This window comes from Amborella trichopoda, chromosome 13 (genome assembly GCF_054954075.1).
Source record: "Amborella trichopoda isolate Santa Cruz 75 chromosome 13, AtrichopodaSantaCruz75HAP2 v2.0, whole genome shotgun sequence".
Lineage (NCBI taxonomy): Eukaryota > Viridiplantae > Streptophyta > Magnoliopsida > Amborellales > Amborellaceae > Amborella > Amborella trichopoda.
In genome coordinates, this window is record NC_142348.1 from 49,782,179 (window position 1) to 49,796,141 (window position 13,963).

Consider the following 13,963-nt stretch of genomic DNA (forward strand, 5'->3'; position numbering starts at 1 on the left):
ATCTCGGAATAAGGTATTAGACGGTGGATAATTTGAGAAGGAGAGGTAAATTAATTGTGAACTGTTGTATCCCATGTAAGGCGGATGAGGAGACAAGTGATCATGTGTTTCTACACTGTTTCTTTATTGGGTCTATTTGGAGTAGGGCTTTTCAGTTAGTTGGTTTCTTGTTATCTCAACCTGAAAGGCATACATTGATCAACTCTCTATTCCCTCTATTCCAAAGCTAGGTACCACAAAATGGCAGATCCTTAGGATGTCTATTCTTTGGGAGGGTGACTTGAGAGGAATAGACATATTTTTGAAGGGAAATGCTTAGAGATAGCTCGGGTTCAAGAGAAAGTGATTCAGAATGTGTATCTATGGTTATCTAATTCAAAGGAAGGTTGTGGTGTTTTTAGGATTGATGTTCTCCTTAACCTCCGCAACCTTATGCATTTTTTGGTTCTCCGGCCTATATGTACCGTCTTGGTGATGGATGTGTGATGCTGAATTTTGATGGTAGTTCCTTTAAGAACCCTGGACCGACGGGTTGCAGTGGAGTTATAAGGAATTCTTTGGGTGCTGAGATTTTATCCTACCATAGGCCTTGTGGGATAGCCACAGCCAATCAGGTGGAAATGATGCCTGGGTGGTTGAGGGATAAAGCTGCTAGAAGAGAGATGATGCCTGGGTGGTCGAGGGAGATTCCCTCAATGTTATCAAGTGGTACTCTGGATTAAGTAAGTCCAAGTCTCTTTGGAATTTAACGAAATTTTGGTTGCAAGTTCAGGATTTATGTTTGAATCGCGCGGTTTCTTTACACATATGTACAGGGAAGCGAATGAGAGAGCTGATTCTTTGGCTAAAAAAGACGTGTTGTAATTTCTTCTGTTGTCGTGTAACTATGTAATCTCTTTTGATTATCAATAAAGATTTGTATGCTTGTCCAAAAACAAAATGTCGAATGATCCTTTAAAAAAGACATCATGAAGGATTTTCTTAACATCCAAAGAAAAATTTCTAACAATCAAAGAAAAATTGAAAGGATATTCTTATCCTTCAAGGTTTGGGAAGAGCTGTTCTTGGGAGGCATAGATTCTAAAAAATCCAGGTCAAGCTTGCACACTGCAAGAAGAGGGGAAGTTAGGGAGCTCGTCTCTCTCTCTTTGGATGGGGTCATTTCTATGATTACTGTACAAATGTTTTATTCTTAAATGTAAATTCAAATAAAGAATTTGGAAATTTGTACATGTTATTGGGGTGCATCTATAAAAATATATATATAAAAAATTAGAGCAATTTTAGGGGTGTTTTGGTTATTTAATTTTTTTAAATATTTTTATATTTTTAATAGAAGGTTAGAAGAATAAACTTCCCAAAATGTAACTTATTTTCGTGCATATAATATTTTTTTTTTTTCAAATACTTAGACATGCTGTGATTATATGGTTGAGATCGATAGCTGTTAGGTGAGATCTACAATGTCGACTGCTTGATCATTTCGAAAATGTCGGCCTTTTCATTATCCATTTTATTTTTTATTTTGGGGAATATTAGATGATGAATTTTGGAGTTTGCATGCACCTTACTCAGGCCCATCTTTTAAGGGCTATATAGGCTACTTTATTTTTTAAACATAACTTTTTTTATATTTTAAACATGTGCATGAGGGTGAGCAGCATGAATTCTTAAAATTCTAGCTTAGCCCATGAGAGAGAAAAACCTTTGTTTTTTTTTTATTTTGAGAAAATAATTGAGAAGAACTCATATATGCATTCAACCATTTATATTATGGTGACCAATAATAACATCCTAAAAGATTTCCTACTCCCAAAGGAGCATACCATCCATTAATCCCTCGGCCAAAACACATGTTAGAGATATTATTTATATCTCAAAATTTGAGGATGCGATATCTACAACCTATATATTAATCTCAGGAAAATAAAATAAAATAAAATTCCGAAACAAACTTTCTATGGATTAGGAAAAACTAAAGCATCAGGATTGAATAGGGCCATCCAATTTTTGAAGGACTAGAACTACGTGCCACAAAAAAAAAATAGATTAGATCTAAGTGTCACAAAACTCAAAATTCAAAATTTTTTTATTTTGAAAATAATTATCCAGTTATTTTTATGTAGTTCCTAAAACTTTAGACTATCGAAATCTTCCTCAATAGGTGTTTTATGTGAGGGAGTAGATATACAGTATGCTCCTGCGGGAGCAGAATATACATGCTCGAATAACATTACGTTTTGAAAAAAGTTTATATACAGCTGAGGCTCTAAACATTCAAATTAGAGCCCACCTCAAAAAATTTACTAGAAGATGTTGTTTTGATGCCCAAATATCCTCAAATTGATTATCTTGACATCAAGATACATAGACATAAGAAAAAAAAAAGATTTTAAGTTTTAGAAATAATGCATTTTTGAACCGTCAATTTACATCTGTTCAATCTATACTATTTTTGAGGCTTTAAATTTTATAATTAAAGATAAAAATATGTTTTAAGGCTATCACAAAGATTTCCAGTATTGAAACTACATTTCTCAACCCTATTTGAAAGTAGGCTTTACTTAGATTTTTTAGATCTTCGACTCGATACAAACTGCGCCCTTATGTTTTTATGTGATCTAAACCATCCATTTTATAATGTGGATGAGCTATGATTTCAAAATATCATTCAATTAACTAGCATCACTTGGAAAAAGTTTATATAGAGTTGAGGCTCTAAACAATCAAATTAGAGCCTACCTCAAAATTTTCATTAGAAGAGTTGTTTTGATGCTTAAATATCCTCAAATTGATCATCTCGACATCAAGATGCATGGACATGAGAAAAAAAGGGATTTCAAGTTTTGGAAATAGTGCATCTTGCAACACATTTTTTGACAGTTAATTTTCAAGATTTTCAAGTTTTCATAGATCTACTTGATCTACACAATATTTGAAGCTTTAAATTTTATAATTAGAGAGAAAAATATATTTTAATGCTATCACAAATATTTTCATTATTGAAACCATATTTCTCTATACTAATTGAAGGTGGGCTTGACTTTGATTGTTTAGAGCCTCGGCTCTATACAGACCGCACCCTTTGTTTATTATAACTTCAATAAACATTAAAACGGGCTAACTTCCAAATCCCGAGCTATTTATTTCATTCAAACATAGGTTCCTCGACTTCTTAGAACTTTCACAAACATAATATTTTTCCAATCCAGATAATAAATCTTTGATTTTAGACTCCTTAGTTTTTCCGAGTTCCTACTTCCGGTTTTAACTCTTAAGTGGCTAGAGATGAGGTCAGATTGTGCTACTAGGGAGATATTTTCTTTTATAACCCTTCAAGCTTTATCTTTAATTATTTAGAGTAAGCTGTATGAATTTTATTGTTCTATTTTTCTCTATCAAAGGTCATACATTTAGAAAAACTAAAAGTATAAAGACGCAATCAGCATTCAAGTCAAGCCTGCACATGTAGAAATGCAGTCCCTCTTAAAAATATATTTTTTAGATGGCTTTTTTTACTTAATTTTTAAGAACATGTAATCTCTAACATTGAGGTCATGAACATGAAAAAATAAATAAATTTTTTAAATTAAAAATAATAATTTTATTAAGAAAACATTTGGACGGTTAGTTTCCATTTTTTTTTTATGGGTCGAGTCCGGCTGGACCTAGACCGAGACCCAAATCCAGACCCAGACCCGAATGTATTTGGGCCTAGGTTTTGGACCCGGATCCGTCAGGTCCAAAAGTTGGACCCATTACCCTACTCGTCGGGACTCGGGCCTATCTCGTCGGGTCCCTGATGTGGTTGGGTCCATTGCCACCCTCACTATGATCTTCCTATTTTTCTTTTTCTTTTTTCCCTTACTTTACCAGCATATACCCAAATTATTGGCAACAAGGTCACAATGCGCCGTTAGATTTCAAGTTGTTTTATTTATAGTTTAATAACTAAAGATGATTATAATTTTTTATTATATATCGTCTTAAGTATACCCAAACAAATAAAGCTTGAAGTATTTTATCTCCAACAATTTATAGGTACAAGTTGGGGTTAGACCCGACCCGGACCCGACCTGCTAAGTCCAAATATTGAACTCATATCCGGATCTGTTCGGATATACCTAATGCGTTTCAGGTCGGGTCTGGATCCATTGCCACCCCTAGCATTGGGTTTGCATCCTAAGGGTAGTTTAAGTCATTCTCTCCCCAACCCTAACCTCATCTCCAGCGAAACGGAGGGTAATTTAGTCATTTTAACCTCGCCGCCCCAAATCCTGAGAAACCCTAGTTTGGAGTTGTGCTATAAAGGGCCTACACGTCTCCCTTCGACTTCGACGAATAGGTAGATTTTCACGGCCTAATCATTGGCGGCCAGTAACAATTTTATGGTCTCTCTCCTTCTCTCGAAAATTTTTGGAGTTTCATTCTAAGAATTTAGGGTTTCAGTATGATGACGACGAGTGAATCTCCTGCTCTCTCTTTAATTTGAGGTTTCTTGAGTAGTTTATTCTAGGAGTCCTTTGTTTGATTGTGAAGGAATTGGGGTTTTCTCAGTGATGCAGAAAATGATGACGAGTCTGATCGTATTAACGTTTGATGCCAAACGAGGCATTTGTCTGAGAGAAAACCCACCCCATTCTCCCCTCTCTCTCTGTTTGCTTACTTGCCCATCTACTGTAAATGATTTGTGCTTCATTTTTTCGATTTTCTCTCTCTTTTTTGACGTTTATTCCATTTTCTCTCTGTTTTTCTTTTCTTATAAAGTTTGTTCCATATTCTCTCTTTTTCTTTGAGCTTCTATCGTGACCGTTTGATTTTTTTTTTTTTTGCGCCCTTTGTTTTCTAAAATTCGGTGCATCGAACTTGAACAGATCGGAGTAACGAAATCTATTATCGTTTCCTTTTATACTTATAGAAAAAGATTTCTCTCTTTTTTGATGCATTATTTGGATTCCATTTTTTCCCATGTTTGTGATTAATTATTTGAATGCCATTTCTTTTTTAGGCTTTTTTTGTTTATTTCAGTTTGGTTTTGCCCACATTTCTGATTACTTCTTTGAATGCCATTTCTTTTTTGTTATTTTGATTTGGTTTTGTTGTAAACAATGGTTAAGAGGTTGATTGGTGCGGCAGTGATGAGATTAATTCTCTCTATCGGTTATTTCACGAGGAAATTAAATGCCCGTGATGAACCTCAAGCACTTTTGAGCTGCATAAAAAATGGCCTTAAAGCCCCCCTTTTATTTTGCTTAGTTTTAATGGGAAGGTTGAGGCCCTCAACAATCAAACTAAGGCGTACCTCTGTATAGTATTTAAAGATCATTGTTCTGCTTCAAAATCATTGTGATGGCATGGAATGTTTTCTCTCTGATTATAAAATTTAAATTAATGCTTGGAAACTTGTGTAAATTGAGCGGATTTGTGATTACTGGAAACTAGTGAAAATTGATAGCGCAACCGTTAGAAGATATGTTATTTCCTAAATTTATCTTTTCTTCATCTCTATGTATCGACCAAAAACACCTTGGGCTAGTTCAGGGACTTGATAGGCCCGAAATATAATTGAGGTGGACTCAAGCCCCAATTCTTTTTAAGGAAAAGGCCTAATCCTCCATCTCTAATATTATTATCCCAAATCTCTGGTCCCCATAAAAATCTTATAGAACCCCTAAATTAAAAAAAAAGGGACGTTTAAACCCCCGTTACTTTTTTCATTGTCTAAATATTTATCATTCTTTTTTTTCTTAATAATCTCACTATAGAGAGCGTTTCGAGAATTTTGATCTTAAGAAAATAATAATGGCAAGTAACGTCCATGGGATATCTATAGAAAGGTATTTGTATACAAGGGTTATTAAGAATTATAATGTTTAAGAATACATATTATATAATTAATAGTTTTTTTGGCAATATGTACATAGGGCCAGCCCTGGTCATTTGTGGGTCACACAGAAGTGGAAACATTCTGACTTCGATATTTGAAGTAGACCCATTTATGTATCAAGAAGCCAGTACCTGATGATGAATTTGAAATTGAATGTGTCATATAAAAGTTACAATACAGGCAATTAAACATGCTCTTTCACATGAACATTTGGAGTCTGAGAGGCCTTCTAGGCCAGTAAGGACCGTCCATAGTGGTCCATAGTCTTTAAATATTGGGCTTAATAGGGTATGCTTGAGGGTCAACGAGGTGAGGTGAGGAGAGATCTCTGTGGTTTTAGGTCAAAATTAGGGTTTCAGGGACAACGGAGGTCAAAATTATCACTGTGGCTTTACGGCAAAATTAGGGTTTGAGGGATAACGGAGGTCAAAATTAGGGTTTGAGGGACAACGGAGGTCAAAATAGGGTTTTAGGGCAAAGGCACGGTCGTCGTCTTGGCGTCAAGAGGATCTATTTATTGGCAAAACCTAGTGTAACTTTATGTACTTTGGGTCGTGCATGATCCTAGGTGGGTCGTGCGTGATCTAGGTGCACTCAGTTGAGAATAGCGGGTGCTGTTTCCTGCCACGCTCCCATGTTTCCCCATGGTGGTAGATGTGTTAAAGTGGGGTCATGGGGTTTTATGGTTTCAATCCCTCTAGTATATCATTTTAATATCTATTTTATTATTTTTATCGGTCAATTGAGGTTTAGCTCTGTTAAAATTGTAGTTAGAGGCCTCATCTAGGTTAGAGACTCCTAATCAATATTGTCAAATTTGTTTCATTTTAGCCGAAGAGGTCGAAACTTTTGGATTTTAGGCATAAACTAAAACGAAGTGAAACTTGGTATTGCCAATTCGATCAGATTTGGGCCGCTTTGGGTTGTTTCGATCAAATTCGGGTTTGCTTCGGGCCGATTCAGCCGAAGTTTCAGCCTCTTCATCCTAAGTAATGAAAAATCTATATAAAAGTGTTTTTTTTTTATTTTTTTTTTTTTTCTGTTATTTTTATACACTTCTATATAAATATCTAATTTATTTACATTAGATTAAAAAAAAAGTCCAAAGTCTTCCCTAAATCGGCCGAAGTATTGAATTGCTTCATTTTTCTCACTAACTGAAGAAGATTCAGAAGCGAACCTGACAGCACCACTCCTAATCTTGAGTTTAGGGCTAAAATGGAAGATTTAGGAGGTAGCTTAGCATATTTTGGCAAGTTCTATAAGGCAGGCAAATTAGGCAAGTTTTAATCATGGACTGGGTTAATTAGGTAGGTTTAGGCTACCCAAGTGCATTTAGGGCCCACTAATTAGATTTTTTTGAACTACGAAACTTCCATGAGATTTGTTTTCATCATGGACTGGGTTAATTAGGCAGGTTTAGGCTTCCTAAGTGCATTTAGGGCTCACTAATTAGGATTTTCTGAATTACGAAACTTCCATGAGATCTCTAGGTTGTTTCTGTTTTTTTTTTTTTTTTTTTGAAGATCTCTAGTTTGTTTCTAATGTTTATAAACTTTAAAGTTCAATTTGATCTCTAGTATGGTTTAGGGTGGACAAATGGTGCTTCTAGAGGGTTCGGAACAGTTTCTTGGGTCTTCAAGGGGTTTGGGAAGTTTTTCAGGTGCACGAACCTAGTTAGATCCTACATGACCCTTTTAGGATCGTACCATTGTGGCTTACCGGAAACATTTGGGCTTAGTATTCACAGGCGGTATCGCAGGACATCTATGAGTTCCTTCTAATGGAAAAATCAAATTCAATGAAGATTTAGTTCATCCCACACATATACGTCATGGACATTCCCCCACTTTTCTATGTCATATAGACATGCATGTAACTATTGAGAGTCAGGATATTATACATAAAGTGAATATTCCACCAAAAAGTTTTTTTTTTTTGCTCAAAATGATCAAGATGTAAAATCAGAACTTGCTGAGATTAATGCTCGAACATCCACTTTAAAGGAAAGGGTTCAAAAACATATTTATTTTGACTCAGAGGGAGAGATGCACTGAACTACCAATGTGTACCATGTTGGAAATGTCTTATCAAGCTTTTTTCTCTCATAAATTTATTTTTCAAGAATGGTATGAAAGCCATATTAAAGTATATGTGAAATCTTATGCGGTTAACATGAAGCAAGGCCATATGCTTGGATCTATATTTGAGCTTTAATACAATGTTGCACGGTAGGGAAAACCACGTGGTGTGTTTGGATGCCTTGTAAGAATTTGTTTTTATATTATAAAAATACAATGTTTATTTAATTTTTAAATATCTTTTATCAAATTGTGGGAATACTTGGATGACATCCTATTATGTGAGTCATTAGTAGATTAATGACAAGTTTAGCCCATTATATAAGATTAACAGTTCGGTGACAATTTGTTAATCCTAATTAGCTGCACTTAAGGGAATTAAGACATGAGTTACACTTGGATCTCAACTCTAATACACTATGAATGCGAGAGTTACAAAATGAATGTGCTCTCTATAAAAGGAGGTTAACCTCTCTAGAAAAGATAGAGAAAAAGATAGAAAAAGAGAGATGGAAAGTGAATGAGATTCACCAAAAATGACTCTTAAAGTTGCCTGTCACCAGACTTGGTCTATAGGATTTTGTATGGAACCTCCAGTCTCTTGTGTGACTTACGGATAAATCCGAGTAAGTTATTTATCAATTTTATTTTTTTATTTATTTTATTGGGACTAACATAACATACACCCGAATATACACATGGTAATGTTCTTTTCTTACCTAAAACAAGTCATTTATGGGTATTATCAGGGCATCCATGCAGATCCAGTATAGTGCCTTTTCTACTCTACAAGGATCAAAGTCAAATAAATGTTCAATCTCTTTATGTCGAAGAGAGATATATTTCTGATTTCTCAATGAATAATGATCGAGTGAGAAACAAATTGTTTGGGTGGGATCAAAAAAGGGGGAGGGCTATGCGACCCCAACGAATTCAGACACAAGTCTATTACGTTCGTGCATTGGGACTGAAATGGAATTTCTATAAATTTATTATGGCCGTAACCTTCAATCCGTATATCAAACATCTTGAAATCAATTTTTTCTCATGTCCATACATCTTGAAGTGGAGACGATCGATCTGAAGATTTTTGAGCATTGAAAGAACCTTTTGAATTTTTGAAGTGCGCTTTAGTTTCCTCAACTTTATATAAACTTTATGCTTATTTTTTTTCGAGTACATAGAGAATGTAATTTATTTTATTTTTTTTTTCTCTTGTGAGGCTAAACCCTATATTGAAGAGGTTATATCCCCAAAAATTTGAGGCCCAATTCCTCCTAGATTGGATTTTACTTGATGAAGTAAACAAATAATATGCTCCTACAAGAGCGTAAAATATTTTGCTTCTTTTTTCTCTTCCATTGAATATATTTTACCTTCTAGGGATGTTTTACAGTGTTTTCCTTTTGAACGATTGTTTCACACGGGCTGAATCGCATTTGTACAATATGCGGTTCGAGAGGTATAAGGCATCTATAGATGTAAATAGGTGGTTCATCTAAAAGAATAGTAACTAATTGTCTAAATATTTTCTTAATATAATTATTATTTTTAATTTTTAAAATTTATTTATTTATTTACGTTTATGATTTCCATATTAAAGCCTATATATTGTCTAAAAATCATGATCAAATTATATTTTAAAAATATAATTATTGCCAAGCCTACATTTCTACATGTGCGGGTTCATGCCAACCGTGTACTTTTCTTTTTCATTGTAAATTAAGTATCTAGGCTCCGCTGTGCACACACGTCTTGGCTAGAAAATGAGAGAGAGAGATGGGTAGGTGCGATGGAAGTAGACAAATTACGTCTTTGTCTACAATCAAAATTGTAATTGGGAAAAAGTTCAAAGGCGGGCTTACGGCATGTTAACTTTCAATCGCTATCATCCAACTTTGTTGGACGGTGGTGATTGAAAGATACTATGCGGGTCCATACTAACTTCCTTGTATTTGTGTATTTTTCTTGAGGAAAAATGTTTATATTAGGTGACAATCTTATACTGTATAAGTAAGACGCACCTTAAAAATCCATTAGAGAAGGTTGTGCTTACGCCGGAAAACTCTCAAATCGATCATCTTGACATCGAGATTCATAGAAATGAAACAAAAAGGATTTCTAGTCTTAAAAATAGTTTATTTTCAATACATTATCTAGACCGTCCATTTTTAAGATTTTCAAATATTTTCACTATTTTTTGAAACTATAAATTTCATAATTTGGAGAAACAATGGATTTTCATATCATCACAAGTCTTTGTAACACCAAAATTACATTTTCGACATAATTTTGAGGTGCACCTTACTTTAATAGTATAAAATTGACACCTTATATAAACCTCACCCTTTCTCTTGCATGATTGGTTCACGCATGGGGATTTCCCTAATCATTTTAAGTAAATGATTTTTGTATGTTTTCTTGAAAGAAAATGAAGCCCCTCCCTTATCATATACACATGTTGTGCATAACAGTAGACCGGAAGGGGTTGATGACAAATGGCTTGCAACAAGTAGGGCTTGGGTAGGGCCAACCTTAAGCCCGGGCCCTGCCTAGCACTAACAGAGCCAAAGAGGTCTTGGCCCTAGCAAGGCCTGACCGGACTAGGCCAAATGGAAGAAATGAGAAAACAGAAGTAAAATATAAAGAACAAAAAGGTCAGGCTAGCTTGACCAGCTTGGCCCTGGCCCAAGCTCAGCCCTCGGGCCCAGGATCAGCCCTATTGCCGTCGTGGCCTGCCACCCATCGAACCCTTTGGTCACATTTTGTGGATCAGACCCCTATATTTTAGGGCCGAGCTGACCAGACCAAGCTAGGCTACATTAACCCGTTGCCACCTATAGCGACAATGCAGGAGAAAACAACGTCAAAGTATTAAAAGAATATCAAATAACAGTAACGGCATACCATTATCGAATAGAAAAATTACCAATATAATAAAACCGGTGTTCAACTAATCGGCTCGCTTAACTCGGGCTCGCCAGCGAGTAGGCGGAGTTAGATGTCCAACTCGAAAATTTGTAAAAATATATCATAAAAAAAAATATTATAAAAAAAAATCTATTTGTAACATATTTTTTTTATGTATTCTATTATTTTGGAAAATATTGAAAAATATTTTGGCCATAAATATTTTTCTTTAAATTTTCTTTTTTAAAAAAATTGTTTAAAAAACATGCTTGATCACAAATTGATTTTTTAAAATCTAGATTGTTTTTTTTTTTTTTTTTTTAACCCATTTAGATTTTTTTATTTAATTTTATTTTAAACATATATTTCCTATATTTTGGATTTTTAAAAATTTTAACATATTTTTTGCCTAGCAAGTCCGGCTGTTTTACCCGAATCGGTAAGGGGTTACCTGGACCCAGCCTATAGCTGGTTTTCATGGCTAGTTCGTGCAATTGAACACTGCATAAACCACATATTTATGTTGCTCATTCCAATGGCTACGACCATAATAAAAGTAATCTACATTCTCATAACACATTTATAAATAAAGAAAGTATTGGATGAGAATGAGATAATTTTATCTTTGATGCAAGGTGGTCACAATAATCTAGACCCCCAGATGTGAAGTTGAGTGGTTGTAATTATTACATTGACCATGCTCAAACTTCAAAAGAAATTTTTTCGAAGTTCATGACATATCCAAGCTATCAAATTTCACATCAAATGGTCGTAAGAAATTATGAGCACCTTGTATCAAAAGTAAATGGTCTCATTGTATACAAACCTAAATAAATAATAAGTACTGTTTATGCTGCCAATTACACTGTCAAATTCAAAACATAACAGTTGCATAAGTTATTGTACATGAAAAAAATCTCAAACACCCTTCTTAGAAAGTTGGTTAACAAAAGAGCATATGGGACTTTCTCTCATAAACACTTCTTAAAAGTCCGCTAATAAAAGACCATTTGGGATGTTCTTCTCGCACCCTTGAATATATGTTGGAAATTCAGTTGGGTGAAAAGGGGTTAACAAAATTGAAGCTTGGGTCCTTCTTGATTTCGGGATTGCATGAGTCATATCTCAGACGATATTTGCCTCTTTTCGCTACTGTAATAGGTGTACATAAGAAGGGCAACTCGTCTTCAAGATACCGAAAAACAAAAGGGTCTCTTTTTATGATGTAAAGCTTTATGCATCCGAGCTTGAAGTCCATAGTAGACACTAGAGTCTTGTGTTGTATAGAGATAGAGATGAGCATTATGTTATGCTCTCTAGAATTTCGCAAAGAATGGTATATTTAGAGAGTGTAATTTGCAAATGGGAAAAAATGACTCCATTTTATAGAGCTTCTAGAGACTGCCCATTTATTGTAAGAGTAATTACATGCACCACTAATATTCACAAGTTATATGTACGCCCTTAACTCAATGGCTATTGTTACAAGTATCATTTTTTTCAACAGTTAGTGGCCGTTGGATGTCCCACACGAAAAGAACATGCTCTAGTAACAGTTGAATATCCCATACGAAAAAAGCTATTATCTAGTGACTTTGGATGCTCCACATGGAAAGAGCTATGCTCTAATGATGGTTCGATGTCCTACATGATAAGAGTCATGCTCACAAAAAGCTATCGAACCATGAGCCCGACCTGTACATGTGCTCAAGTGAGGGCTGTCTCACGTGCGTGCATGCTCATCGCATGCTTCGTGTGCTCCGCACATGCACCATCATTATCTCCGTCGTTTTTTTTTTATAAGCATTGTCTATATTGTTCTAAGAGTATAAGACATGAGAATGACCACACATAAATACCACTCAATCTACACTCTCATCTTTAATGTAAGACTAAAAACCCACATCTTTCTCTTTATACAAAATATAGTTTAGAAAACTATAATGTTATTTTCAAGGGCGCCGTTTCTATAAGGTTGCAACCTTAATCAATCCAATTAAGGCGCACCTTAAAATTTTAAGATAACATGTAATTTTATTATAAAAAATTATTAATATTATCTTAAAATCTATTTTCATACCTAATTAGAAAATTTTAAATTCCAAAAATGGTTAAAATATAGTAGATCTATAAATATATGAAAATCTTGAAAATGGACGGTCTAGATAATGTATTGCAAGATGCACTATTTTCGAGACTCAAAAATTGTTTTTTCTTTATATTCATACTTCTCAATGTGAAGATGATCGATTATAGGGTTTTTTCAACATTAAAATAACATTTCCGATACATTTTTGAGGTGCATATGTAATTCTACTTTTTAAGGTTGCAACCTTATATAAACTTTTCCCTATTTTAAAGGGTGCGGTTTGTATAGAGCCTAGGCTCTAAACAATCAAATTAGAGCCTACCTTCAAATAGTATCGAGAAATGTGGATTCAATATTGGAAAACTTTGCGATAACCTTAAAATATATTTTCGAATTTATTTATAAAGTTTAAAGCTTCAAAAATAGCATAAATCGACATATCTATGAAAACTTCAATAGAGGGCCCAAAAATGCATTACAAAATACACTATTTCCAAAACTTGAAATCCTTTCTTTTTTAATGTCCATGCATCTTGTTGTCGAGATGATCAATTTGAGGACATTTGAACATCAAATAATCTCTTTTTATGAAAATTTTGAGGTAGGCTCTAATTTGATTATTTTGACTCTACATAAACTTTTCTCTATTTTAAAATACACATGCGTATTTTTTAAAATAAAAAATGCTAAAAAAAAGTAAAATTGTTTCATGCAGGCTGGACAGCGTGACATATGCGGTCCGAAAAGTCTACAACACCCATCTTAAAGAAGGATGTAAGTAGGTGGAAAGGCTTCTATACTTCCCCTACAACATAGAAGATCTATGCTTCCCCTTTTATCAAGCCGTCCGATTTTGATCAAGAGAGCCACTTACCGTTTGATCTTAGATCGGACGTCTCAAAGTATTTTATTTTTAGTTTTTTTAATATAAATTTTATGAATATGAAATTTGGTATGTGTCATCTTCTCATTGGGAGACACTTATAAAAAATATTT

At 34.4% G+C, this 13,963-nt stretch overlaps 1 non-coding gene across 1 annotated transcript; it reads left to right on the top strand.

The window, feature by feature from the left end:
- The first annotated feature begins 4,551 nt into the window (after nt 1-4,551).
- On the top strand, nt 4,552-4,628 carry LOC148779309 (small nucleolar RNA SNOR75). The gene has a single exon (XR_016048698.1). It is a non-coding gene; the product is annotated as a small nucleolar RNA SNOR75 (small nucleolar RNA).
- Nucleotides 4,629-13,963: the final 9,335 nt, after the last annotated feature.